This window comes from Aethalodelphis obliquidens, unplaced genomic scaffold, assembly GCF_003676395.1.
Source record: "Aethalodelphis obliquidens isolate GAN/ISIS:26980383/991018 unplaced genomic scaffold, ASM367639v1 scaffold6, whole genome shotgun sequence".
Taxonomy (NCBI): Eukaryota; Metazoa; Chordata; class Mammalia; order Artiodactyla; family Delphinidae; genus Aethalodelphis; species Aethalodelphis obliquidens.
Window position 1 is genome coordinate 47829213 of NW_020837950.1, and position 26806 is coordinate 47856018.

The window sequence follows — 26806 nt, forward strand, 5'->3', positions numbered from 1 at the left end:
TGATTTCATTGTTTTTCTGTTTTGTTTAATTAGTTGTGTTGTTTTCTTCTAGACCGACCACAACCCACCATGAATTAACTCTGATCTGGATTACTCTAAAAACCCAACCGTGTTTTCATGTAAAAATGTGTATAGTTCATTTTAGTAATGAGTGCTCACTTAAATTCTAATTATAGACCACTATTTGCTGCAAACCTTTTTTTCTGCATAGCAATGCCTACGTCAATCTTTTTCATTTTGTATCTTTGTAACTCATGTTTTCCTAATGATGCTTCCTCATATGTTATCCTAAAGCATACCAAAATAAAATATAACTTTGTTTTTAATATTTTTTAAAAAGAGAAAATATTATAGTGTTCAAACACATCACAGCTATCAGGATATACATATATATATATATGAATATATATGGATATGTATATGAAAATTATATACATATAAAATTTTCATTCAAAAATTTCAACTAAATATTATTCTACTCAGACTAATTTTTCAGCATTGGAAATACCCAAAGAGACTCTTAATCCACTGGGTTACTGAGAGATCTATGAATAGTTCTTATTCATCAGTTTCAAACAGATAATTGACCGCAGAACCCAAGACAAAAAAGATCTGGAAGAGGATGTGGCAAAGTGGTAAAGGAAGTAACTTAAGATATTCATAGGGCTCTTGAATAGCAGATTTTGAAAGAGGGGGTTAAAAACACCTTTGCAGTTTCCTTGGATAATCTCTTAAACATGCAAATAAGTGACTAAGTTAGGGAAAATCAATTTAGCAATGGATGGGGCATTTTTCTGTGGCATTTTAGGATCATGTTAAAACTGGTGATAATTAAACCTAAATCTCAAGGGTCTCATGTACAAAGGTAGGAGTAAATGAAGAAGAGACCAAATGACTGAGAAGAATTCTGGGCTGGGATTTTAATCACTGGCACCATAGAAGATTCACTTTTGCTCCATCATGGCATGAGGGGATTAAATGATTTCTCTGTCTCTGAATTTCATGGGCTCCAAGTGGATTTTAATGGATTTCAGATGATTTCATCACAGTGCTGAGAAAACAATCCACAATACTGAAAGCATAAAACCAAATGGACAGTTTTACAACATATTTCCATTCATTCATAAACTATTATGACAATACCACTCATTATATCTCTCCAAATCTCATATAAAAATAACTGTTCATGACAATATTATGTTGACAAATTAATAGTACAACCAGCTATTACCTTTTTAAAACAGATAAGATTTTTAAATAGATTCTCAGTAGAATATAAAAGAAATGTAAAGATAAACTACTATGGAAGAAACTAACAGCGCATTTTAAGTTGTCAAAAGCCAAATTACCAATAAAAAGACTTTCAAACTGACACTTATGGAAGAGTTAAGTACAGGATACTGTGGGAACAACTGAGGGGTGCCTGGCCAAGAATGGCGAAGGATGGGGAGAGATTGAAAATTCAGGAAGGCTTCCTAGGAGACTTCCTGCTAGAACAAAGAGGGATTACTTCAGAGAGGTCCACATTTCCTGCCCTTCACCCTTCAAATTAAAGCAAATGGGCTCAATCTGGACTTAAAATGTTAATGTTAATTTAATGTTTATTTAATGGCGCATTAAATAAAGCACTTGGTATAACCAAGGTCATCAATGTTTGGTATATCTACATCTTTCTCAAGAAAATGTGGTGAGTTGATCTTCCCTAAAGATTCAGCTCAATACAAAGAAAACTATTAAATCTGGTAACATTTCTATAGTAACAAAGACCAATAATTACTATAATCTTTTTAAATTGCCATTTAAAATTATTTATCAAACTGGAAAAATTCCACATTTAAAAATATTCATTGTACAATCTGCAACCATTAGTTTTTCCATTTATTTAAAAAAAAGGAGAAACAAATTAGATACTGCCATTCATGGAGTATTTTTTACATTTTTTTTTTTTCACTAAACTGATATCAGACATGCATTGTTATTCAACTTTTTGAAAAGTCTTTCCAATATTCTGACCAAATGTCATCCGAATATATGTATACCTACACATATATGTCCACACACATATATATAGTTTAAAACATCTAAACAAATATAACAAAGTGACAGTTATCAACTACACCAAAATATGCCCCCTGCGGCTTATGTACCTTTTTTTTTCTTTTGAGACAGTAAGCTTCAGGATTTGTTTTGTAATTAAATGGAGGAAAGATGATATTTTCAGTACTTATGCGGTGGTCTTTATAATTTTTTTTTTTTTAAAAAAAAGGAGGGATCAGCTTGCTCATCACCAGAAAGCTTGACAAGATTAATTCTTACCATATCATCTCTGAAGCTTGACTGAACATCTTAGTTAAACCATTACATAACAATGAATTAAGAAATAGATATGACAGGATGTGTTTTACTCATGTTGGAGAGTGTCTCACCTGGGATTTAGAGTGACTAACTTTGTAACCTAAAATTTTAGAATTAAAAAGTACTGCTTGGGCTTCCCTGGCGGCGCAGTGGTTGAGAGTCTGCCTGCCGATGCAGGGGCACGAACAGGACACGGGTTCGTGCCCCGGTCCCGGAAGATCCCAAAAGCCGCAGAGCGGCTAGGCCCATGAGCCATGGCCGCTGGGCCTGCGCATCCGGAGCCTGTGCTCCAGGGAGAGGCCACAACGGTGAGAGGCCCGCGTACCGCAAAAAAAAAAAAAAAAAAAAGTACTGCTTTTGTTAATCAGATATGATTAAAATTAATTATCTCAAGCAATGCTCAGAGGGCAGCTTGATTGAAACACAAAGGAGACAGAGAAAACATTCATAACAACTTATTTTCATAAACAAAGTACACACTGAATCCTAAATAAGCAAGATGTTTTAAAAGTTAATGTATTCCTACCCATTCTAAAGTCTTACATAAGTACAAGTCTCCACTTCTAAAATGACTCTAGGGGTTTCTCTGGTGGCGCAGTGGTTAAGAGTCTGCCTGCCAATGCAGGGGATACGGGTTCGTGCCTCGGTCCGGGAGGATCCCACATGCCACGGAGCGGCTGTGCCCGTGAGCTATGGCCACTGAGCCTGCGCGTCCGGAGCCTGTGCTCCGCAACCGGAAAGGCCACAACAGTGAGAGGCCCGCGTACCGCAAAAAAAAAAAAAAATATATATATATATATATATATATATATATGCGCGAGAGAAAGGACATGGACTCTCATTCTTTTTAAAATTAAAACTAGATAGCAGATTGCCACAGTAAATGTTTCCTTTGGATCACAAAACAGCTCTAAAACATTGCTAATATATAATTGAAATATAGGTTTGTTTTCTTTATTCGTGTATGTAGTATCTCATATCTAAAAGGAAAATAAGTAGGAAAGGTAAACACGATAGCCGTGGAAAAGGAGATATCAAGCACAATTAATGGAAAATGTCCACCATGAAGATTACAGAATGAACTACGATAAGTATGACCAAATATGAGGTCATGGAAGAGTTAGAGGAACACAAAATAAGAACAACTGCTAAGGTGGTTCTTTTAAAATATAAAGTAGGCAGGCTTCCATTTCAAAATGACCAAAAAAAACATACCTTTTGTGAATTTTTTTCCTTAATTCTTTGGCATTTAAAAACACAGTGCCTAAGTTTACATTTCAAGCAGATTACGAAACAAAGTCTTGGAGAAGAGGTAAGTTTTTAAAGGCTGTTTAAAAGCACCAATATCCAGGTGCTGGCGTCATACTCCACATGAAAACTTTGCAAAGAGCTCCATCTTCAGGCCATTCACAATATGCTGAGCTCAGTTATAAAGGTGTCTAACTCCCACTTTCCCTTAATAGTTCTTCCATTGCTGACTATCTTCTTCAGATTTGTTCTGTGTTAGCATGGGAAATGTCATATTGAGTAAATTCATTGAATAAGACACAAAATTTTACAATTTTCTTTCACATGGAATATTTCTTCATAGATCAGTTTATTGCTCAAACACATCTATGCATGAAGACCCACCAATGGGTCTTCCCACCAATGGGAGAACATTAGCTCCACAGTTACTCCTAAGGTTAATTCTAAACAAGGAAGTCGAAAGGAAAAAGAACTCTTTAAACTTCATTTTCTAATTTTAGAAGAAACTATATTTTTTTATCTTCCAACTTCTCAAATTCCTTGTTAGGGTTTAAGTTATTAAATACAACATTTACAAGCTTATGATTGAAGCAAAACAGAGATGACTTAAGCAAGACGCTCCTTTTTTCGCCCTGGTAAATAATATTCATTTCTTTTTCCATTTCTCCTTTCCCCACTCTTATTAAAGTCAGAGAACATAAAAAAAAGAACCTGGAAGGAATTATACACAGCAAATGAATCCAATATAGCTCTAAATCCTGACTTTTTAATCTTTAAACCCCTATGCAAGTCATTTGACTTCTTATCTCAAGGAATGAGACACATCCCAGACAGACCTGCTTTCAGATCTCACATGTCTGAAAATTATCGTATTTATTCATTAAGCCAAGCAACTCCTAGAATCAGGGTACAAAAGAAAAGAAAAACTGCTCTTCATACCGAAGAGAGCAAGACAAAGTGACTTAGACAACCAATCATAAATATTTATACAGTTAAGCATACAAATCCACCATTGGTCACAAACTTTGATCATTAAAACTTCCAAAGAAGTTTTATGAACATATTATAATGGCTTCCATGAAGATATTTCCATATAAAGGTTACATAAGTAAAAGACGCATTTGACACGAATCATACCTGGTATGAAATGTTAAATATTCTTCTCATGCAGATAATTATGGAATGACTGTATTACAATTCAGGGTAAGTGTTGTAAATCTCTTAAAAAATATGAAGACAACAGCTGCCCCAGGCCTCAGCTCTTCAGGACAAATCTGACACAAGGTCTGAAAAAATCATAGAATCTCAGGTTTGGAAAGACAACCAAAGATAATTTAATCCAACCACACCTCTAATGCTGTTATTAAAACCAATCTCTCTATACATAGTCTCTTCAAGATGTAGTTGATGATATTTCACTGCCTGATATTAAAGTCACTGATGAAGCTAGAATTATTTGGACCCAAATTTAAATAGCAGAAAGAATCTCATTACCCTGTTATTTGTGAAATAAACAGATTTCTGGGCCTCCACTTCCAGCAGTGCAGGCACAACATAGGCAGACTTCATAGTCACGAACAAGGAGAAAGGTGGGGAGTGAAGGGAGTGGCACAACAGCACGCTCTCTGCTTCGGCACCAGCTCTGCAAACTGAAAGGGATTCTGCTGCTAATGAGGAGGGTAAAGACTAAAACAGAGAATGAACAAGCACTATCACTTATATAGTCTGACAACACTGTGTAAATACATTTTTTTGAACAAGTAGATCCAAGGTGCCGTGATTTCTGCATTGGCCGACTGAAACTCCTTCATCAGCAACCAGAATCCTTCTCAGATGAATGGGCACTGCTTGAGCCAAAGCTGTAAGTCTAAGTCTATTTGACCAGATTCAATACTATAGACATTTCAATAAGCTGAGACATTTGAAAAAGCACAAGACAATAAAAAGATGGAGAAAATAAGGCTCAGTGGAAATGATGGTATGATTTGTAATTTCATGTATCTAAAAGATCCTTTCTCAATGAAGAGCTAAAGTTGAATGTATTTCATTAAATTTAATTTAATCACTGAATTTTAAAACTAGGGTAGGGAAATAATTTTTCATCAATTAATGATGAAACAACAAATTATTTTTGTATGCTACATAGGCTAATAATTTAATCAATTGTGGTATTTTTAATTACTTAATTTCAAGCACTAGTATTTAATTGAGAATATCTATAGTTGATCAGAATAAAACAATGGAATTTAGTCCAGGCATGTCATAGATAATTCTTTATTTCTCTTGAGAAAAATCATGCTTCTTATGAGCAAAAATCTAAAGTAAAGAAGCAGGAAGAGAAAAATATAAAATAAGTCAGAAGAGTAGTTATTCTTTTTGTCAACTAAAATATAATCACATAGGAGTGCTTATTTAGTTATATTTTTGCAGACAAGCAGGAGAAATATCAATTTTAATACAATTCTAAAGAAATTGATAAAAACATTAAAAGTTTATTGTACTGTCACTTACAAACAATATGTCTTCAATGTAAAACTCAGAATTATTGGTTATCAGAGAAGTAAATATAATCCTATTGTCACACATCATTATCATCATAACAAAAGCTATCACCCTTTTTGAAAGACTGTGTTTGCAGCATTATACTAGGTGCTTTACAAATATTGGATAAGTTTATCACCAAATGAATGTTATGTATACTTTATTATCTGAATTTTTCAAAAAAAAAAAATTGTATCTAAGATGCCACATTCTTTGCCCAAGGCCCATCTGTCTGACCCAAAACTGATACTCAATTTTGTCTCCTTGCCTTTAAAATACCACCACTTTAAAGCCCTATTCTATACTTTAACAATCATATTGACCCATGTGTCCTAAGAATTTAAATTTAATTTTTATAATTCTATTATGCTTATAACACATTTCAAACTAGAAATACATCATACCTTTACTTTATAGAATAATATTTTATTGATCTCAACAGTAACTAGATGAAGTTTAATACATACAAAGTTTAATCAAACATTAATAGTGTTAGGACTTCCCTGGTGGCGCAGTGGTTAAGAATCCACCTGCCAATGCAGGAGACACAGGTTCGATCCCTGGTCCTGGAAGATCTCACATGCCGTGGAGCAACTAAGCCTGTGCACAACTATTGAGCCTGTGCTCTAGAGCCTATGTGCCGCAATTACTAAACCCACACGCTCTAGGGCCCGCGTACCGCAACTACTGAGCCTGCGTGCTGCAGCTACTGAAGCCCACGGGCCTGGAGCCCATGCTCCACAACAAGAGAAGCCACTGCAAATAAGAAGCCCGTGCACGGCAAAGAAGAATAGTCCCAGCTCGTTGCAACCAGAGAAAGCCCGTACACAGCAACAAAGACTCAACGCAGCCAAAAATAAAATTAAATAAATAAATAATCTTTAAAAAAATTAATAGTTTCACTGTATTTTAATGCTATACTGGAACATTATATTCAGAATCAGAGAATTAAATTGCATAACAGAAGCCAAACTTTGAGGACGTTAAAGTGGTTGCTAAGTAATGAGCAAAAGAAGAAATAAAGGACTGATTTTCTAAGTTAAAAGAAGTTGAAAACAATTTCTAAAAAGTAAAAATAGCCTGAACTCGCATTAATTATGCCTGAGAGTACATTTTACATATGAATCTTTAAGGGAAAAGATGAGAAGATAAGGAAGAGTTCCCATAAATCAGTATTTTAATTTCTTAGTTTTCCAAGTGAAGTAACATAAATTCATGAATGCAATGCTTTAAAATGCAATAAATTAACCTAAAGTATAGTATTATGGTACTCTAAGTCAAATAAAATAGTAATTTTGAGAGCAGAGATGCATTTAGCCATATATCTGCTTCTTTATAATTACTGAAAAACATGAAGTTTTAACTTTTAAGATTAATTTAAATTAACTTTACTATTAAGTTTTCATTTCCCCTCGGTTGAGAACACTTAATCATTCATTCATACCTTTGAATGTTTATGTATGTGAAATTAAAAATTTCTCTCTGAAGGTACACTCAACTAGGCTATATATTTTGGTAACAATCAGAAATTGGCCTGTCCCTAAGGAAGCAGTTCAGAAGATCCTGAGTCCCATATTTGGAAAGGCCCTCTGAAATGTCCCTCACCAGGAAAGAATGGCTGAGCCATTTGCAATTGCCACTAGGTGGAAATCAAGGCACTCCCTCTGCACAGGCCCTTGCCATGGTCCCCATGCTGGCCTTACTAACATTTCACCCAGAGCCCTAGTGTGGAAAGGAGGGACCATGCCTGACTCACTGCCATGTGCAGGCCCCGTGCCCTCTCAGATGCCTACAAAGATGCTGACAGCAGTGCAGAGCCTTAACCTGTCACCTCTCTGAATTCTGAACCTCAGCCAGGAATGAAAAAGAACAGAGTGAGCATCTTATAACCACAGCCAAGCTCGTGACGGCCTGATCACTCAAAAGCCTCTAGATCATTCTGAAGACTATCCACATAATCAGTTTTGCAGATAAGTATTCTTTTTTTAATCTTTTCTGCCAAAGTATTCAAACAGCTCAACAGCTCTTGTTGTTACTCTTCGTTCTAATCAGCCCTCCTTCTTCATGCTTCTGATATCAGTGGTTTGTTCAAGAGTCCCCGAATATATATTTCTACCCAAACAGAGTTAAGACACAATATCCAGGAGCTAGGCACTGTGGAAGACCACTTAACTTCATTCATCTGAGGGAAGACAATCGCGAATTTCTGTGAAGAACACAGACTTCAGGTAGCACACTCAGGCGGCATCATAAAAGGGGGCAACCTTCGCAGATTGACCATAATCACCGTCAGAATCTTGACCATGATAGTCAAGGTAGCGTCTGCCCAGGCCAGATGGGGAGCTCAAGGCAAATAAGTCAGAAGTATCCTTTCATTCAGGCTTAACGAAGAAATAAAGGGAATTACTGAATAATCACTAAACCTATAGTGTTGATTGAGGTCTATTTATAATTATATCTAATTAATAGATAACTTGAGCATAATTATGTATATATACCAAAACTACAATCTATACGCAGTGAGTCTGAGATATAAATTTCCAATTATCTCTTCCTAAGAATAGGTGAAAATTCTTAGCAAATGTGATGAAAATTGAGGTCTGTGGTATATTCTGTCTTCCTTGTCTCCTTGTATTGCCCATGTCTCTTTGATCTCTTTGCTATACATCAGTCCTTTTCATGTCATATGAAAGCACCCAAAAGTGCTTTTTTATATTAGAACCATCCCCTAAGTCTCTGCTTATAATGTTGGTCAGTGTGAATTTCCAGTACAATTATCATCAGTAGATTCCTATTGGGGATTGCTCCCTCCATTCTGCTCTGAAAAAAAAAAAAAAAAAAAAAAAGCCAGCCACTGTTTACTGTTAATGTGGCTCCATGACCCAGGACCAGCCAGTGTGAGGGCTCTGCTCTGAGCACTCTGTAACTTGCTTTTATCATTCAGCACCCAGGATGGTGTTGCAGTTAGGAACAAACTCTAAAGCCAGGGTCTCTGGATCTGAGTCCTGACTTTGTCACTAACTAGCTACGTGGCCCTAAGAGATATGTTGAGCCTCTTTCTACTTCAGATTTCTTATCTGTACAATGGAGGTAGTTAGATTCACTCCTAGGGTTCTTTGAGGATTAATTTACCTAATTCATTCACTTGGAACCAAGCTTGGCATACAGTGAGTATTTTATGTTACCTACTTTTATTCTGCCCAGTTGACATCTGCTATCCAACTACTCTAAGAGCTAATGTTTGAATGCAATACCCAAGTGGTGACCCTGATTTCTTTAACTGGAAAAGGGGATGTTTCTCAAATAACTAGATAAGTGGTTGCATTATCAATAAGGCACGACCAAGTGAGAGAAAAGTAAAACCCTGCTTGTTTCTTCTGGGAACTGTGAGATCTAGATGCTCATATTTAGAAGAAAACTATTGAGGTTTGGATTAAACCTAGACTTTCTCTGTGTCACTGACACTCAAGCTAATAACTAGCTAAAAGAAGAAGTTAGTAACTGGCTGAGTGTAATGGCTAAGTTTATAAGTCAACTTGGCTAGGCCACAGTACTCAGATGTTTGGTCAAATGTGTCTGGATGTTTCTGTGAAAGTATTTTTTGGATGAGACTAACATTTTAATCAGTAGACTTTGAGTAAAGCAGATTACCCTGCATAATGTGGTGGGCTTCATCCAAACAGTTAAAAGTCTTAATAAAAAGACGGATCTCCCCTGAGGAAGAGGTAATTCTGTCAACAGATTACCTTCGGACTTGAACTGCACCATCGACTATTCCCTGGGCATCCAGCCTGCTGCCCTATCCTGCAGATTTTGACCTTGCAAGACTCCACCATCACGGAAGCCTATTCCTCAAAATAAATCTCTCTCTAGACATAGACATGATAGAGACAGAAATAGGGATATATATATCCTATTGATTCTGTTTCTCTGGATAAACCTAATACACTGAGCTTCTGCAAGTAGATTCCTGAACGCCGACAACCTAAACTCTATCCAGAGGGAAAGTCACTCATATCTTCTACAGTTTCCCTTGGGTGGATATCAGATGACACATGATTTATAACTGTCTTTGTAAAAGGACAGGGACTGCACAGCTGCCCAAATAATGAGAACTTACCCAACACTGAAAATAGTTTGCTTAATTTAAATTAAAAGCACTGATTTTTAAAAAACAGTGCAAAGATATACTTCAATTCTGCCTCTTTTCAAAAATCATGAGTTCTTAATGTACTGCAAATCTAAAACTTTTGACAGAACTTGCTGCATCCTAATTTTTATCTTGTGAAAACACAAATTTTCTCATAATTCCAAAATGTCAAAGAAGCAGCTTCTCAAATTTTAAGTGCATGGTGCAACACATTTTTTTTAGATTGCCCCCTATATCAATAAAGAATGCATTTGGCTGCAAGTACCCATCCAATATGCTGCAGATGAATTACAGGTGTGCTATAAGTGTATCTCTCCCATTAGCTCTTGGATCATCTGGGAAGAGTCTGGAGTGGTCAAAGTTCCTGGGCCAAACATCTCCAGACATGAACAGCTTTTTCCAGAGCTCCACAAAGGGCTGATCCAGTAGAGTTGAAGATTGGTGGTATGCCTATGGTCCCCATGGGCAGTAAAAACTAAGAGTCACATCCAGCCATTCACTGTTCTACCATGAATGCTACATATAACCAAGTATGATATATTACCTGAACATCTACTTCAGTAGCCAGCACACTTTGCCAGTCACGGACATGGAGCCCAAGGAGCTACTGAAGGAGTTCATATAGCAGGCACCCGTGGAGCATAGCATGTAGCCCAAGGTACAGCTGCAAATGTCTGGCTGGTAAGCTGAGAGGGAGGCTGGCAAGCACATGTTCAGGCAGTGCCCCCCAGTCTCCACCTTTGCTGGATACTTCTCTTTGATGTTGCTTGTATGCCTTTGTAGTAGAGTATAAGTGAGTTGCAGGGTGACCGATCTAACTACCTATGCATTTCTACTAATTAGAGCTTCATTATTTTAAATACTTGATATGAAAAAGTCTGATTAGATTCAACATCTGTTTACATTATCACAAGATATTTTAACACTACATCTGTTGCTGAAAGAAAATTAAAAGCTTTTAGATTCTAGGGTTTCCCTGGTGGTGCAGTGGTTAAGAATCCGCCTGCCAACGCAGGGGACACGGGTTCGAGCCATGGTCTAGGAAGATCCCACATGCCGCGGAGCAACTAAGCTCATGCACCACAACTACAGCCTGCGATCTAAAGCAAGCAAACCACAACTGCTGAGCCTGCGTGCCACAACTACTGAAGCCCATGCACCTAGAGCCCCTGCTCCACAACAAGAGAAGCCACCACAATGAGAAGCCCACGCACCGCAACCGAGTAGCCCCCGCTTGCCGCAGATAGAGAAAGCCCGCACGCAGCAACAAAGACCCGATGCAGCCAAAAATAAGTAAATAAAATAAATAAACTTATACAAAAAAAACCTTTTAGATTCTTAGATAATAATTTCAACTGGCATAAATGGTAAAAATACATTTTAAAAATATTCTCTGCTATTTATGCAAATAATTTCTCATTAGTGATTATTACCAAGAATTTGAAGAGATCATAATTTAAGTCTTACTAAAATTTTTCAAATTATTTTATCTATCTTTACTCAAATTAAATATTTAATTTTTATGCAAATTAAATGTTGATTTTTTTCTCCCAGATGCCTCTGTATTTTATTATCATCATCATAAATTCCCTGAAGATTATCCCAGTGTGCATTGCAAACATTATTTTTTTCTATGTGTATCATGACTAGATACAGAATGAGAAACACTGGTTAAAACAGACTATTTTTCAACATATATCAAGAAATCCCCAGATTGTTGCTGCACCACCTACTCCTTTAAGCTTCCTAAGGGCAAATTATATGCCTACTTCATCATTAGATGTTTAGTTCCTTGTCTGGTGACCAGCCCAATAAATATGTGCTAAAGGAATGAATACATGACAAGTATGGAAAAGGACCATCACTTTCTTTCAAAACAAATCCTTAGCTATTTCATTACCGACAGGAGAAACTTACAGAATTACGTGGGGAAATTATTTCTTTCCTCAAGGAAGCACCTTAAACTTATAATAAGAACCTATATTACTAAGCAAAGAAGAAGGAGTTCTTAAACAGCATTTTCAAAGAGCAGTGGTAAAAGACAATGTCACTCTGACCCTCCAGAGTCCCTCTGACTCTTCCCACTATCTAACTCCCCCTAAATTCTCTCTTTCCTGGTCTGACTTCTACAAGTGACTTTATGGAACATTTTAACTTTTTTTTCTTTAAAATTAAAAAAAAATTAAGTTTATTTTTTTAATATATGAGTCCTTCAAATATATTTACTATAAGTCAGTGGCTGCCTACAAAGGAGTTTTCTTACTCTTGTTACAATGTTTCTCTCAAAGATTTCCATCCTTCTTCAATGACATTGCCCACTTTCAACTTTGCTGAATTTTCACTTCAAGTCAAAATTTGTTCATTTTGTTCATTTGTTCAATATTTATAAATTATCAATAGGTGAAATAAAAGACCAAAAAAGCAGAAAATATGTACAAAGTTCTCAGTGCAAGAATAATAGCAAAGCACCTAGTTAAAAGGTAATACTAGATAAATTTACCAAGCTTCCTGGAATGCCTAACATCTTCACCACAATCAGAGTCAGAAATGGAAACACCCTTAGATATTTTCCCTTCTAAGAGTAGCATCTACCCAAAAGTAATAGTTATATTTCAAGAAAATTTGATTTTGGCCTCAGAAAATCGTTTCTGCAGGAATAAAAGAAAAAACAACAAGCAAACAGATAAATGAACAGCAGATATTTTGGCTGTGAAGCCAAAGTAATTTACTATTTCACCCACCCACAGGCACCATATTTGAACAGCTGGAATATGTTTAATTTGTTACATGATTAATTATCACTTTTTCTAAAATCTATGGCCCTCTCTACCTCATAGCAGAAGAAACCAAAATGATACACCACCTTAGGAAAAAACCTAGGTGGGTTTAGCAAAGCCAGGTTTATCAAGCTCAATCAATTACACATTCCTTTGTTACCTGTGTGACTAATCTGTTTTTAATTGAGCTCCGTTGTCATATATTTAGTAAACAAATGAGCATAGGTGCAAATATCATGATTGTTTACAGCACAAATATTATGTAGCTTGCAATTTTAGAAGACCCATTAGCAAGACTTAAAGCTAAAAGTATTTAATGTTCACACATATTCTTTTCTTTACACTTTTGTTTGTCACTTTTTTGTTTTCCAAACATCCCAAACCCAGCTGTTTAGCTCACGTGACATGGCAACTGAATGGACATACCATAGAAGCTCTTTTTCTTTTTTTTGGCCGCGCTGCACAGCTTGTGGGATCTTAGTTCCCTGACCAGGGATGGGATCAAACCAGTGACCCCTGCAGTGGAAGCATGGAGTCTTAACCACTGGACCGCCAAGGAAGTCTCTAAAAGCTCTTATGAAACAGAGTTTCTTTCTGGTTCCCATTTATTTCCCCAATAAACAAAAGGAAATTTCACACTTGCCTGGAAAAGACCACTTTGATTACTTCACTGAGAGGAATTCTTTATTTTATCGACAAGCAGTAGATTACAATTCTCTCTTCATGAACAAGTCTATTCCGAATTTCTCCCACATAAAAGTTACATCACAAGAAAAAACAAACCAAAATTACCTTAACTTGTTTTTGCGGCATTACCAATGTTAAATTTTTTTAAAATAATAATTCTATATAGCCAGATGCCTGTTGTTACCTCTAAATCTATAATTATCTGAGTTTGATGCCTTAAGAAAAAAAAAGGGATTATATCTAAAACTCCCCCCCAAATCTTAGATCCCTCAGAAAAGGAAGAAAATAACATACAGTCACCCTTTGTCTATCATTCTCAAATAGCTTGGAAATATGGCCAATATCAAGAAAGGTCAGTGTTACAAGCATTCTAAACCCAATAAATTAAATATCGAAGGTAAAGAAAGCCTAAGACTAAAAAGTATAGATAAACATATTACTCTTTCGAATTTCTCATTCTAGAGTAATATGCAATTACCTGGTGACTCCAGCCCAATAAATTGTTTGTTAGTCTTCAAAATTCCCCCAAATTCCTCTTCATTTTGCTAAATGTCATTGACTGTATATTTGTATAACACATAACACGATACAGCAGAACCAGAGGCTTTTAGAGCCAGAGGTTTTTAGAACTGACTGTTGAACGTATGTCACTGGAAAAGCAAGATCTCTGACACGTAATATGCTCGAGGTTTTAAGGGACTTCCTCAAGGTCACACAACTAGTTAGTGACCAAAGCAGGACTAGACTCAGCCTCTTGAGTCCTGGCTCAGTGGCAAGTGTTTCTCATTTCCTGATGCTTGTTTAGCATGGGAGGGTTGGGGAAGAGAGGTGTCAATTGTCACCACTTTATTACCAAGGACAAATGTTGCATCACTTAATCAGAATGCAGTCCTTCATTGAGCAAAATCTCAAAGTGACATCTAGTGGAATACCCAGTCTCTATGTAGACATTTAATTAAACTGTAGTCCCTTTATACCAGCACAAATATTGTGAGGGAAAACAACTCAACTCCTTTGACATTTTTGCAAATAGGTTTAGTGGAGTCCATTCTGTTTACTTTTACTGACATTTGTTTTTCAGTCAATTATCCCACATGGTTATTTTTTTCCTTTCATAATTTATTGCTAGCAAGCTAGCCATAAGAATAAATACAAATAATTCCTTTCTTTGGTACAAGCATCAGAGCTTAGGTTAATAATAGCTGAAGAAAATGAGTACTCATTTTACCCCTCCCGTTTCCTTGTCCTAATAGTTTTAGCTCACTTATAAATCAGGCTGGTGGCCACAGCAGAATCCAACTAGAAAGACTTTAACCTCAAGTGCATTGGGGGTTTCTCCTCACATAGCCCTAAAACTCTGGAAAATAACACACTTTACTGGATTAGTCATCTGTCAGATAACTAGCTAAATATGACAATCATTTTTTATCTCATAGCCATCTGTCTCCAATTTTTGCTCACCTTTACTTTGAAACTTTTTGGGGAAGTCTTGAAAGGGTCAGAAAGCCTTCATCACAAAAAGTTCCATTCCCTTTGTTGTTCCATGGGATCTCATTGAGTAGACACAGAAAAACTCATTTTTAAGAGGTTGAAAAATACGTAGTGTAGAGCAGAGCTGCTCAAACTCCAACATGCACATAAATCACCTGGAGATCATGTTAAATGCATATTCAAATTCAGAAGATCCGGACTGAGAGTCCATGTTCCTTACAAGTTCTCAGACTGGACTCTAGTGCACACTTTAAATGGAAAGGGTATAGAGGAAAGGGCATTTACTTTGGAGCTCAGGAGCCCTGGATTGAAATCCAACTTCAGTGGGGTCTGGCAGTGAGAACCTGAGAAAGCCCACCCCACTGCCAGACCCCTCCTTTCTCCCTGTACAGCACTCACAGCCTCACCACCACCATCTGCCTTGGACCCCCTGGGACTGATCTCATCATGCCCTTTCTCCCATTCTATGTCAGGCCACCCCTAGACTCCCAGGCTGCCTCCCAGATCCCACAGTTGAATCCCTGTTAGCCTCTGTGAATCTATCCTAGTCCTCCTTGTTCCTTATTGCTGCTTTCAGACAATTTTCCAATCCTCCCTTTTCCCCAAAACCACCCATTTTGAATCTCTGTCATCAGATTATATCACCCATGATTTCTCATTGTTCTTGTCACCAAAATGCCAAGGATCCCCTTCATTTCCTCTACCCAACCTAGCCACTCACTCCCACGGTCATTACGCTAGACCTTGTTACTGTTAACAACTGCATCTTCTCCTTAGTGTTAATTACACACATCCCACTCTCTGCCATCAACTCCTAACATTTCATCTCATTCTCTCTGTATTCTGCATGGCACAATTCTTCCATATCACTGATACTGCTAAGTCATTGATCCTATCATCTTTTCACTGCTCCTTACTCCTTCAATGTCCTCATTTCTCTCCTTACCCAACTTAAATTCCATTGTCAATGATTATTGACTCCCTTAATTCTCTACCTTATCTCTTACCTCTTGTTGCTCTTGCTTTGCAAAACTAGAGTCCCATTTAAATACAAATTTCTGCTTACTCCAAGCCTTCCTCCATGCAGCTAAACATGGTGGAGGAAATTACAAACCCGGATGGCTGGTCTTTCTTTAAATACTTGACCATAAATCTCAAGTGTTTCCACCATTTATACTCTATGTCTGTAGTCCATACACTCTTTAAATTATGTGGGTTGCCATTTTAGTCTCTCCCCTCAAGTACTCAATACCTCTTCTCCCACTGTTATCCTAAGCTGATAACCTTGCTTCCTATTCTACTGAAAAAAAAAAAAAATAGAAGCAATAAGAAAACAATTTCCACATATTCCCTTCAACACATCTACGCACATGCCTGCATCAGCAAACATCTTTGCCTTCCTGCCTGCTACCATTGTTGAATCGTCCAACGCTCCTATCAAAAATCAGTCCTTATATGCATGCACTAGATCTCATCCCCCTCACTAATCCAGCCCAGACAGGCCTTCCAATAGCTGTAGTTCCTGCTAACATCTGAATGTAACATCCTGAGAGACCCTCATCCAGATCCACCCAGCTAAGCAGCTTCCAAATTCCTGACACATAGAAACTGTGTTTTAAAATGTTTATTGTTTTAAAAAAAAAAGTTTATTGTTTTAAGCCACTAGGTTCGGGGGTGATTTTTTTTTTATGCAGCAATAAACATAATACAAGAAATAAATGAATGAAATGACAGATCACGAGATCAACTTTATACCCACTGGTTAATTAGGAAGGATTTATATACCAGTCAATTGAGGGACTAATTTTCAAGTATCAGGAGGGGAAGGACAGCAGGTGCTTCTTCTTCTGGATAAATGGGGCTTAGAGCTTGATAAGGAGTGGAGCCTTCATACAGAACTGTAGAGTATGAGTAAAACATCTTTGACTCTTCTGAACCCCAGTGGGAAAGAAAGAGAAAACTCTATAACCAAAGAGAAATTCTGACAATTATGGATGCTCACTCTCCAGGCAGGGTTCACATCTGCTGTCAGTATAGCAGGATATGAGGGGAGGTCCTAATAGCTGTGGGACCTTAGGAAAGCCAAGTCATTTCTTCCCTCTCCTGAAGATGGACAGCGTTTCTTTCAGCTGGTCCCAGAAGATATGTGTGCCAGAAGATGGCAGACATGTGTCATGTGACCTCCTTCTTGTGGGGCCGGCCAACTTATACAAATTCTTACTGGAGTGACCATGAAAACCAGAATAAGGCAGTTTTATCACATTGGGAGTGACCAGGTGTTTAGGGGTCAGGCTGCCCACTCATCAGTGATGGCCAGACATTCAGGACCTGAGGCTCCCAAGCTAAAAATAACCCACTGGCCCTTTAAATCACAAATTAAAAGGCCAATGATATTTTCACATTTGAAAATAATATTGGGGTCTAAATTCCAACTCCTGTTTGATGAAGAATTCCTCAGCTAGTTTTATATCTAAGGCCCATAGGCTTTAACTCTATAGTCTGATAACCAGAGAAGAAGTCTCATAATAAAGTAGGGTTTTTGTTTTGTTTTGTTTTGTTTTTTTGCTTGGAGGGCTCTAGGTCCAGGAGCAACTGTCCCCAGAATACCCACCAAGACACTTGAGAGACTCTATCCATCAGTCGATTGATAAATAGATAGATAGGTACACACATACATATATATTTAAGTATATATAAGTAGAAATTTTATTTTTTTAATTTAGCAAGAAAAGGTATTTTTTAAAACATAAGTAGAAAAGTATCAACCAATCCGAAAGTTTCCATTTCTTTTAAACTTATTTTCACCTACCAGTAGTTTCCAAACAAAAAGATATGTGTCCTACTAGGCTTTACAAAGAATCAAACAATGAATTTGGGCAAATCTTCTATCTATGGTTTAGATGTTCCAATAGAAAAGTCTAAATAGTTTTTAAACATTTTAATTTTGTTTATAGAAAAGTTGCATCTGAATATTCAACAGTCTAAGTGAAAGACCTTTACTACCATAACGCAGTTAATGTTTTCATATAATTTTAATACTCCTAATAGTCATTATATTTGTGGCTATGATTAATACAGAAGCTATCAAGCAATTTCTACTAATTCATATAAAACATGCCTCTTTGAACTTCACCTTTCTTCTAGCTACACTCACTCCCTTAATGATCTCATCTAGTTACTTGGCTTTAAACATCATCTATCCACTAATGATTCCCAAATTTATATCTAGAACCCAGACAGCTCCTCTGAACTCCAGACTCATATATCCAGCTGCCTATTTGACATCTCCATTTAAAGGCCTAACACACATTTCACACTTATCTTGTCCTAAACCAAACTTCATATCTTTCTCCCAAACCTTCTCCTCCCACAGTCTTCCCCTTCTCAGTAAATAGGAGTCTTATGCTCCTAGTTGCTCAGGTCAGAAATCTGGGAGTTGTCCTTGACTCCTCTTTCTTTCACTCCTGACATCATATCCATCAACCAATCCTGTCAATTCTACCTTCCATATCGCCCAGAATCTGACTTCACACTGTCTCCACTGCAACTGCGTTGATCCAAGGCACCATCATCTCCACCTGTATTACTCAGTAGTCTCCTAACTGGTCTCCTGCTTCTGCCCTTGATCCCTATAGCCTATTAGGTACACAACATTCAGGTGATTAAGTAAAGCATGTCCTCCCTGTGTGTAAAACCCTAAAATTGTACCCCCTTTCAGCAAACTAAAAGACAATTCTACAAGGTCCTACATAATCTCCACATCACACTCTCCACATCTTCCACCCTGTTACCTAACTCATATCCTGCTATTCTCCCCATTGTTCACTCTACTTGAGTCACTCTAGCATCTCTACTGATCCTCAAACATAGGGCCTTGGCACTAGCCCATCCATTGCTTGGGATGCTTTTCCCCCAGTTAGCCACATGGCTCATTCCCTTATTTCCTTCAGGTCTTTGCTCCACTGTAACCTTCCCAAGGACTCCCGTATTGAAAGCATAATCCCTCCCCTCTCTCACAATACCTATTCTCCTTTGCTTCATTTTTCTCCATTGCCCTTTTCAACAGCGTAAACATTTGTTTGTTTTCCTCCACTAGAATGTAAACTTCCTCAAGGCAAAAGCTTCTATCCATTTTGTTTATTACTATACAGTCAGCTCTGAGAATATTCTTAGCAAGTTGTAGGCACTCAATAAATACTCACTGAATGCATGAATATTAAAGGACTGGAAAACCATTTACAATCAATATTTCAGCAATTGGTCACTATCCTAGCTAGTAGAAGGAAAACTCAATATAGTATTGCTCTTTCCCCCTTGAAACATACTCTTTATCATATTTGAATACCTAAGGTCATTTTCACTTGGCTTTATTAATCTTTGCAGCAAACATAAGCTCCAGTGTTATGATCCTTTTTCTGGAAACACCGGTTTCTGAATATCTAAATATTTTTCCACATCTGAGAACCCCATTAGAGTTGATGATCATATTACTATTTAAAACTAAATGGGCAAAGCATATGTGGGCTTAAACCCCCTCATCTCTCTACCAAATGGAACCAGGGAAATATTTGGCAAGAACTGAATAATTATAGAATAGGGGTCTGCAAACTATGGCTTAAAGACCAAAGCCAGCTAAGATTTCCAGATGAAACACAGAATTCCCAAATAAATTTGAATTTCAGATAAACAACAAATAATTTTTTAGTATAAATATGTCCCAAATACTAAATGCTGAGTCTGGAAACCTTAAATCTGGCCTGCTACATGTTTTTGTACAGCCCACAAGCAAAGAATGGCTTTTCCATCTTTAAATGGTTGGAAAGAAACTGAAAGAAGAATAATATTTTGTGACAAGGGAAAATTATATGAAATTCAAATTTCAGTGTCTATAAATAATTATTGGAACACAGAAATGCTCATTTGTTTACTTACCATCTATGGCCACTTTCACGCTACAACAGCACAATTGAATAGCTTCAACACAGACCAAGCCGCAAAGCCTAAATATCTACTGTCTGGCCCTTTGTAGAAAAAGTTTACCAACCCCGGTTGTAGAATATTTCCTTTTTATTCTTCCTCTCACTGAAGACAAAGCAAAGTAACTGTTTTCCCTTTAGAACCCTCTTCCCTCAGGAGTACTCTCAGTGTTTTACCATTATGTTGGAAAAAGGAGTAGAAGTCTCTGAGAAGAGGCAAAATGATAAAGATTACTGTGGGCTATGGATCCCTGCAGAACTGAGTGTGAATCCTTTCTCCACCTTCACAGTCTGAGTGAGTTAAATGGGGGCCATATGAATACGACCATACAAAGTGGCTGAGAGGGTTAGGAGATAAGGAGAAATGATTGATTTTAAAGGACAAAAAAAGGGTCAAACTTCTAGACTACAATAGAGGATATGATTGTCAGAAGGAAAAGAGATGGAGAAGAAAAGTGAAAAGATAAAAATTAGGACTAGGAGAACAGACTTCTCAATCACTCACTAAGTGATGAGCTTTAGTGAAAAATACAGACTTCACATGGATTCAAGCAAGATATCATAACCAAAAAAAGAAAGAAAGAAAGATATCATGACCAAAATTAGGGAAGGATGGATATATGTGCTCAGACAAAGTAAGGCAACAGTAACACCTTTTCCAAGGTAAATAAATCTTGGGTTGTGTCTATTCAATACACATGCGATTATCTCAGTAAAAATTATATAATTCACACTGCCAGAAGCTAGTATTATTGTATTCAAAAGGTATGAGTATGTGTTGCTGCTACCATGAGGGGAAATGAGAAAAGACAGAGCCACGTTTACACCACTGTGGAATCCCCCATATTCTCAAAGGAGTCAGTGGATGAAGCAGCAACCATAGCCCCTTTAGCCTCATTCTTTCCAACAAATATTTTCTACTCAGGCCCCTGGGTTACAGTTATCAGACCCCTGTTTTTAAGGCCTGAAAAAACAAGAAGTGTATAAATTGAGGGGACAATTTATAAGATCTATCAAATGACTGTCTCTGTAACCCATGACCCTAGGCAGTGGTTCTCAACATGTGAGTCTCACATGTAAAACATATTCCCAAACATAACTTCTGGCATTAGATATACTGCACTTCACTCCTCCTAAAAGGCATATCAGCATGGGAGAGAGTGAGAGTGATGTTACCACAGAGATAACCTTGAAGTTGTTCTAAATATATTTTTAAATGTAAATTATTTGCAAGCTTCAGTACTTCAACTGTGTTTAGTAACAAATACTTATGACATGTCTCACTCCTGACCTGTGTCACAACACTATAATTGAGTAGTACTGTTTCATGCTACTTCTGAAGAACAAAATTTTCCCGAAGTATAGAAGTCATATTAATATTAACCATGGCAGAAATACTATTAAAAATACATGTAATCATCCCCAAGGTTACTTTAGGGACTGTGGTTTTGAAATTGATTTCTGTTCACAATATATGTTGATGTACTTCACAGGCTTATACTCAGAGCTGGCCAAGACATTCATTAGTTCAATCATTAGTTCTTCATATTCTCAACATACGAAGTTCACGTGAGAACCACTGACCTAATGTAACAGATCACAAATACAGACATCTATGGATGTAGAGAACAAACTTACAGTTACCAAGGGGGAAGAGTGGGTGGGAGGAGTTGGGAGATTGGGATTGACATATATACACTACTGTGTATAAAACAGATAATTAATGAGAACCTACTGTATAGCACAGGGAACTCTACTCAATGATCTGTGGTGACCTAAATGGGAAGGAAATCTAAAAAAGAGGAGATATATAACTGATTCACTTTGCTGTACAGCAGGAACTAACACAACATTGTAAAGCAACTAGACTCCAGTAAAAATAAATAAATAAATAAGTAAACTAATACAGACATCTGACACATTTCAGTCAACCAATATGTAATGAGATCCTTTGACAGCTGCAGTTCTAGGGGTAAAGATGAATAGCCAGGGCTCTGGCCCCCTAGGAGCTCACAGCCTAGTAAGACAACATACAAATAAAATAATTTCAATGTAGTGCGATTAAGAAAAATGGTGGACATGAACACAATGTGTTATGAGCTCATGGGAAAGTAAGCGAGTCCACAAGGGAATGATTAGCGAAAGCTTTGCAAGAGAGAGAGTACACTGAGCAGCTACCCAGTGTCAGTAACTGTACTAGCTGCCGCTAGCCACAGAAAACTGTTAAAAACAGCATAGCGCCTGACAGTAACTTACAGTCTGGTGCACGGGGCAGATCCATTAATCTGAATCTCAAAGGCAAATGGAAAGTCAATGAACTGTGTTGGTGCCCTGGACCTATCTCCCTCCTAACCAGGCCTCTCACCTTCACCAATCTGTATGTACTCTCTTGTTCTTCTGTGCTAGATACTTCAAGGAATAACCCCTTACTACAAAATTCTCTCCTATTTGGGAACAGGAACACAAACATAGGTATTAGATATGAGAGGACATATCTTTATATGACCCTGACCCCCTAGAAATAGCTGATTGTTACATAAGTAGATATCTGACCCAAACTGTACCATTCAATGCTCTTTTAGTATTTGAAATTCTAAACTGAGATGCACAGGGACTTGGAAGTGACCCACAGTGATAGCAACACCCTATGAAGAATGACCACAAACTCCTGTCCCACAGGAAACCCATACCCACCCTGCCTTCTACTCTTTCCACATGTTGCTTATTGCACTCCCTTCAATTCTGTAAGAACTCTCCCAATCCCCTTCCATCTGCTAAGGCTGGCCAGAGTCAGTTCTCTGCTTATAATCCAAGAAACTTTCATACATGTCACCAATCCACATAGTCTCCCAAGTCTTACACCAGTCTAACTGTATTTTCCTCTGATCAACAATTTACTGAGAAATTAATCGTTCATAAATCTTAGTATGTTATCTACCCCCCCCCCAGAGAGGTAATAGTTTGCGGGGACTTGTGGAGATACAAGTTGAAATGCAGAGATTCACGATGGTGACATCCCCACGCCACCCTTCTTTCTGCTACTGAGTCAGTTCTTCTTGTTAAGATCTCCTTACTTCTGAGTAAGCCTTAGAGAAATGAAACATCTTTCACGACTCTAACTGCACCATCTCTAGCACTTACCTAAGAGGTTTGAAGGAGAATTTTAGAACTTAAGTTTTTAACCTAAAACCCAAAGCAAAATCATTAATGAAAAAGCAAGTTTGGGATTTCCCTGGCAATCCAGTGGTTAAGACTCCAGGCTTTCATTGCAAGGGGCATGGGTTCAATCCCTGGTGGGGGAACTAAGATCCCACATGCCTTGGAGCATGGCCAAAAAAAAAAAAAAGGAAAAAACAAGTTTGTCCCTAAATAATTCTACGTACTCTTAGAATTGACCCTCATATCCTTTCTAGATTCATTTCTTTCATCAGGCACACTAGTAGTAGCAGTAGCAGGAGTAGTAGCGGTGGTGGTGGTGGTATTTGTCTTCTTTCTATTCCTAACAAACCCACAAGAAGGAGGGACTTGACCTTCATTCGGGGAGTTAATTGACAAGGATGGATCCGTCCAGAACTACCCTCTTTCAGGTGCTAGGAGAAAAAGTCCCTTGCTAAAGTTACATTAAAAAAATTTTTTTAAACATAGGCAACAGATTAGAAAAGCCTTCTTTTGGGGGCAAAGAAGAGAGTTTTCAGTAATTGAATATTAGCTATCTCGATTATCAGAAAAGCATTTCCTATCATTTCTCTCCTCTGTTCTCAGTATTTGCTACTACTGGGGAGACATTTCTATCAAACTCAGAATAAAATAGAGTGGCATATCAAATTAAATAATACCCCAAAGAGTTATTTATCTTTTCCAAAGATTGAACATTCAACCCAAAGTACATCTTCAAACCCTGCCTCTAAACAGGCTCCCTTCTTTTCTCCAGCTACTGCACACCTCAGTAAGAAATGTGTGTGTATGAAGGAGGGGGGCGTGGGGGGGGGGAGTATGAGTTTATGTGTGTGTTTGTTTTATTCCAAGTGCGTGGAGTAAGACATTTAATGAACACCTGAAAACTGGAGCTGGCAAATGACAGCAGATGCTCCATAAATATATGTTCAATGAATGAACAAGATCTATACCCTTTCTAATAACATTTTAAAGTAATATATTGTCCTTCTTCCTGATAAGCTCATACCTTTTAAGAGAGAGACCAGCATCAGCAACAACTATTCCTGAAATTTCATACCATCTTAGTCATTTCAATAAATTAATAGCTTGAATTGGTACCATGGGTTTCCATGAAGGTGTCAAGGCATTTGATGTGTTTTAGCTCCTGGGCAGAATGAATTAAGTTTTTAAAACATGTGCCTCACTGAGAAATTAGTCTACTAATACCATATTTTGATTGTAAGTAATTAAGGATTGTAGGTGATCTTGGGAAAATATTACTTTTAGCTAAATTGAAAATAGGATTATAAAGGAACAGAGATGATATATTTCATTTTAAATGAGGCGAGTGACTTATTCTTGGGTTAAAGACCCAAGTTACTTTCTGTTCCAGTATCTCTCACATGTAATAAAATGGTGCAGTCTACTTTAGCTCCTGTGCATGGCAATCTCTATGAGTAAGGCTAATTAATTTCTCTGTGAAGTATAATTAATCATCTCCATCCTACTGTTTCAGGGAAGTTCATCTACAAAAGGCAGTGGAACTACTGTTCATGGCAACTAATAAAGGCTTTCTTTCATCGAAAGATCTTCCAAAACAATTAGCAATTGATGAAAGGCCTGCAAGTGCCCAGAAATTGCAGATGCTCAATCAATTTCAAATGATATGGCCTTTAGCTATCCAACCAGCAAGAGAAGTAATAATAAAATAATTAGTTTTAAAAGCTACGGAACACTGGTAAGAAAAATTGTAAGAAGGAAATCAGTTACCCGTGTATAAAATTCAATGTAAATGTTAGAAACATAAATTAAAATAAGGATATAATTGCAAAACAAGTAGAGAAAGAATAAATTAAGAGAACATAATAGTGATTTATGTTTTCTATGTTCAGCTTTTGTCCCTAAACCCAAAGTGAACAGTTTTTATTCAGAATATTTTATACTTATATTTATCAGAAGTAATTGATCTGGTTAGAAAATTGACCTTTATTTAAACTGCCCATTTTGCATGCATTAAAATCAGATTTTTAATTTCATGAAATCATAATTTCTCAAGTACTGAAAATGCTTCCCTCTTATTCAAACTAATTCTCACCCCTATTAATAAGGCTTTTTTGCATTTGGTTTGTAAACATGCATTTGTAATATACCAGAAACTTTCACTGAATCATTTTTAAACTAAGTTGCTACCTGGAAGGCATTGATAGCATTGTGATAGATCTATCAACAAACAGAAGATTATTTATACGATTCTCTCCAACCCTTCTTGTAGTATCTTGGGTCAGGACCTCTTGTTCAATTCTCACACCAGCTCTGCTAGTCAGTTCTGAAGGGTTCCCTTTCAGTTCTAACCCATGAGCAATCCCTAAATTCCATCAAAAAATCAACATGAGGGCTTCCCTGGTGGCGCAGTGGTTGAGAGTCCGCCTGCCGACGCAGGAGACACGGGTTCGTGCCCCGGTCCGGGAAGGTCCCGCATGCCACAGAGCGGCTGGGCCCGTGGGCCATGGCCGCTGGGCCCTGTGCCTCTGGAGCCTGTGCTCCGCGATGGGAGAGGCCACGGCAGTGAGAGGCCCGCGTACCGCAAAAAAAAAAAAAAAATCAACATGATATGTACCAGAAAATTAATCAAGACATCAGATTTTGTTTAATGATGAAGTATTTTCTATCTTAGAGAATAGTTTGTCTAATATGCTACTTATCAAAAATATATCTTGTTTCTCTTATGTATTCTTATATCTCTGAAATTATATCTTATTCATCTTATTCTGTCCATTCATCTTTGGAGGCCTGAGTTTAAAGCTGTTTCTCCCTTACATGGACAAGCATGTCGTCTATAATGAAGACTCTGCAGGGTGTCCTCACAGACATTTTTGTCTGCCTCATACCTCATCTTGGATGTCCATTCTGTAATAGATCCTCCCGACATTCCTCTGTTGACAGAGCATCAGCCCACTGATGGAATTAGATTATCACTCCATGGACAAGCATCTCTGACTGAAACTCTGGAAACCAAATCACAGAACACTAAGAATAAACAGACTAGTTTCTCATATTGTATGTGACATGCAAAATACAGTATATATTTCTACTCTTATTAAAATGGAAAATTTTCCTTCACCTGGTCAAGGCCAATTAGTTACAGTTAAGCCACAGTCTTCTGTGACATGTAACAGGTCTTTCAATAAAAGGACAGAATCATAAGCTACTTCTCAGCTGTGACATGCTGTCTAGGCTCTGGTATGCCTCAAGTTGGAAAATATGCCTTTCCCTTCACAAAGAGAAATACCACATGCCACAAAGTCTGTGAACCCAGTATGCTTGCTTATCATGGTGTTCTGAAACTGAAAATTACCTATTTTAAAGTCATATGTTATTAAAATATATCTTTATTTAATTTTATAAAGGCTTCCCTTAATAGCAAT

General features: G+C 37.4%; 1 long non-coding RNA gene across 1 annotated transcript in view; it reads right to left on the bottom strand.

The window, feature by feature from the left end:
* Positions 1–26806, bottom strand: part of LOC113619024 (uncharacterized) — a 354176-nt gene that overhangs the window by 152259 nt on the left and 175111 nt on the right. The window contains exon 8 of the long non-coding RNA XR_003432251.1: positions 26270–26386. This is a non-coding gene — a long non-coding RNA (uncharacterized LOC113619024). The remainder of the gene's footprint in view (positions 1–26269; positions 26387–26806) is intronic.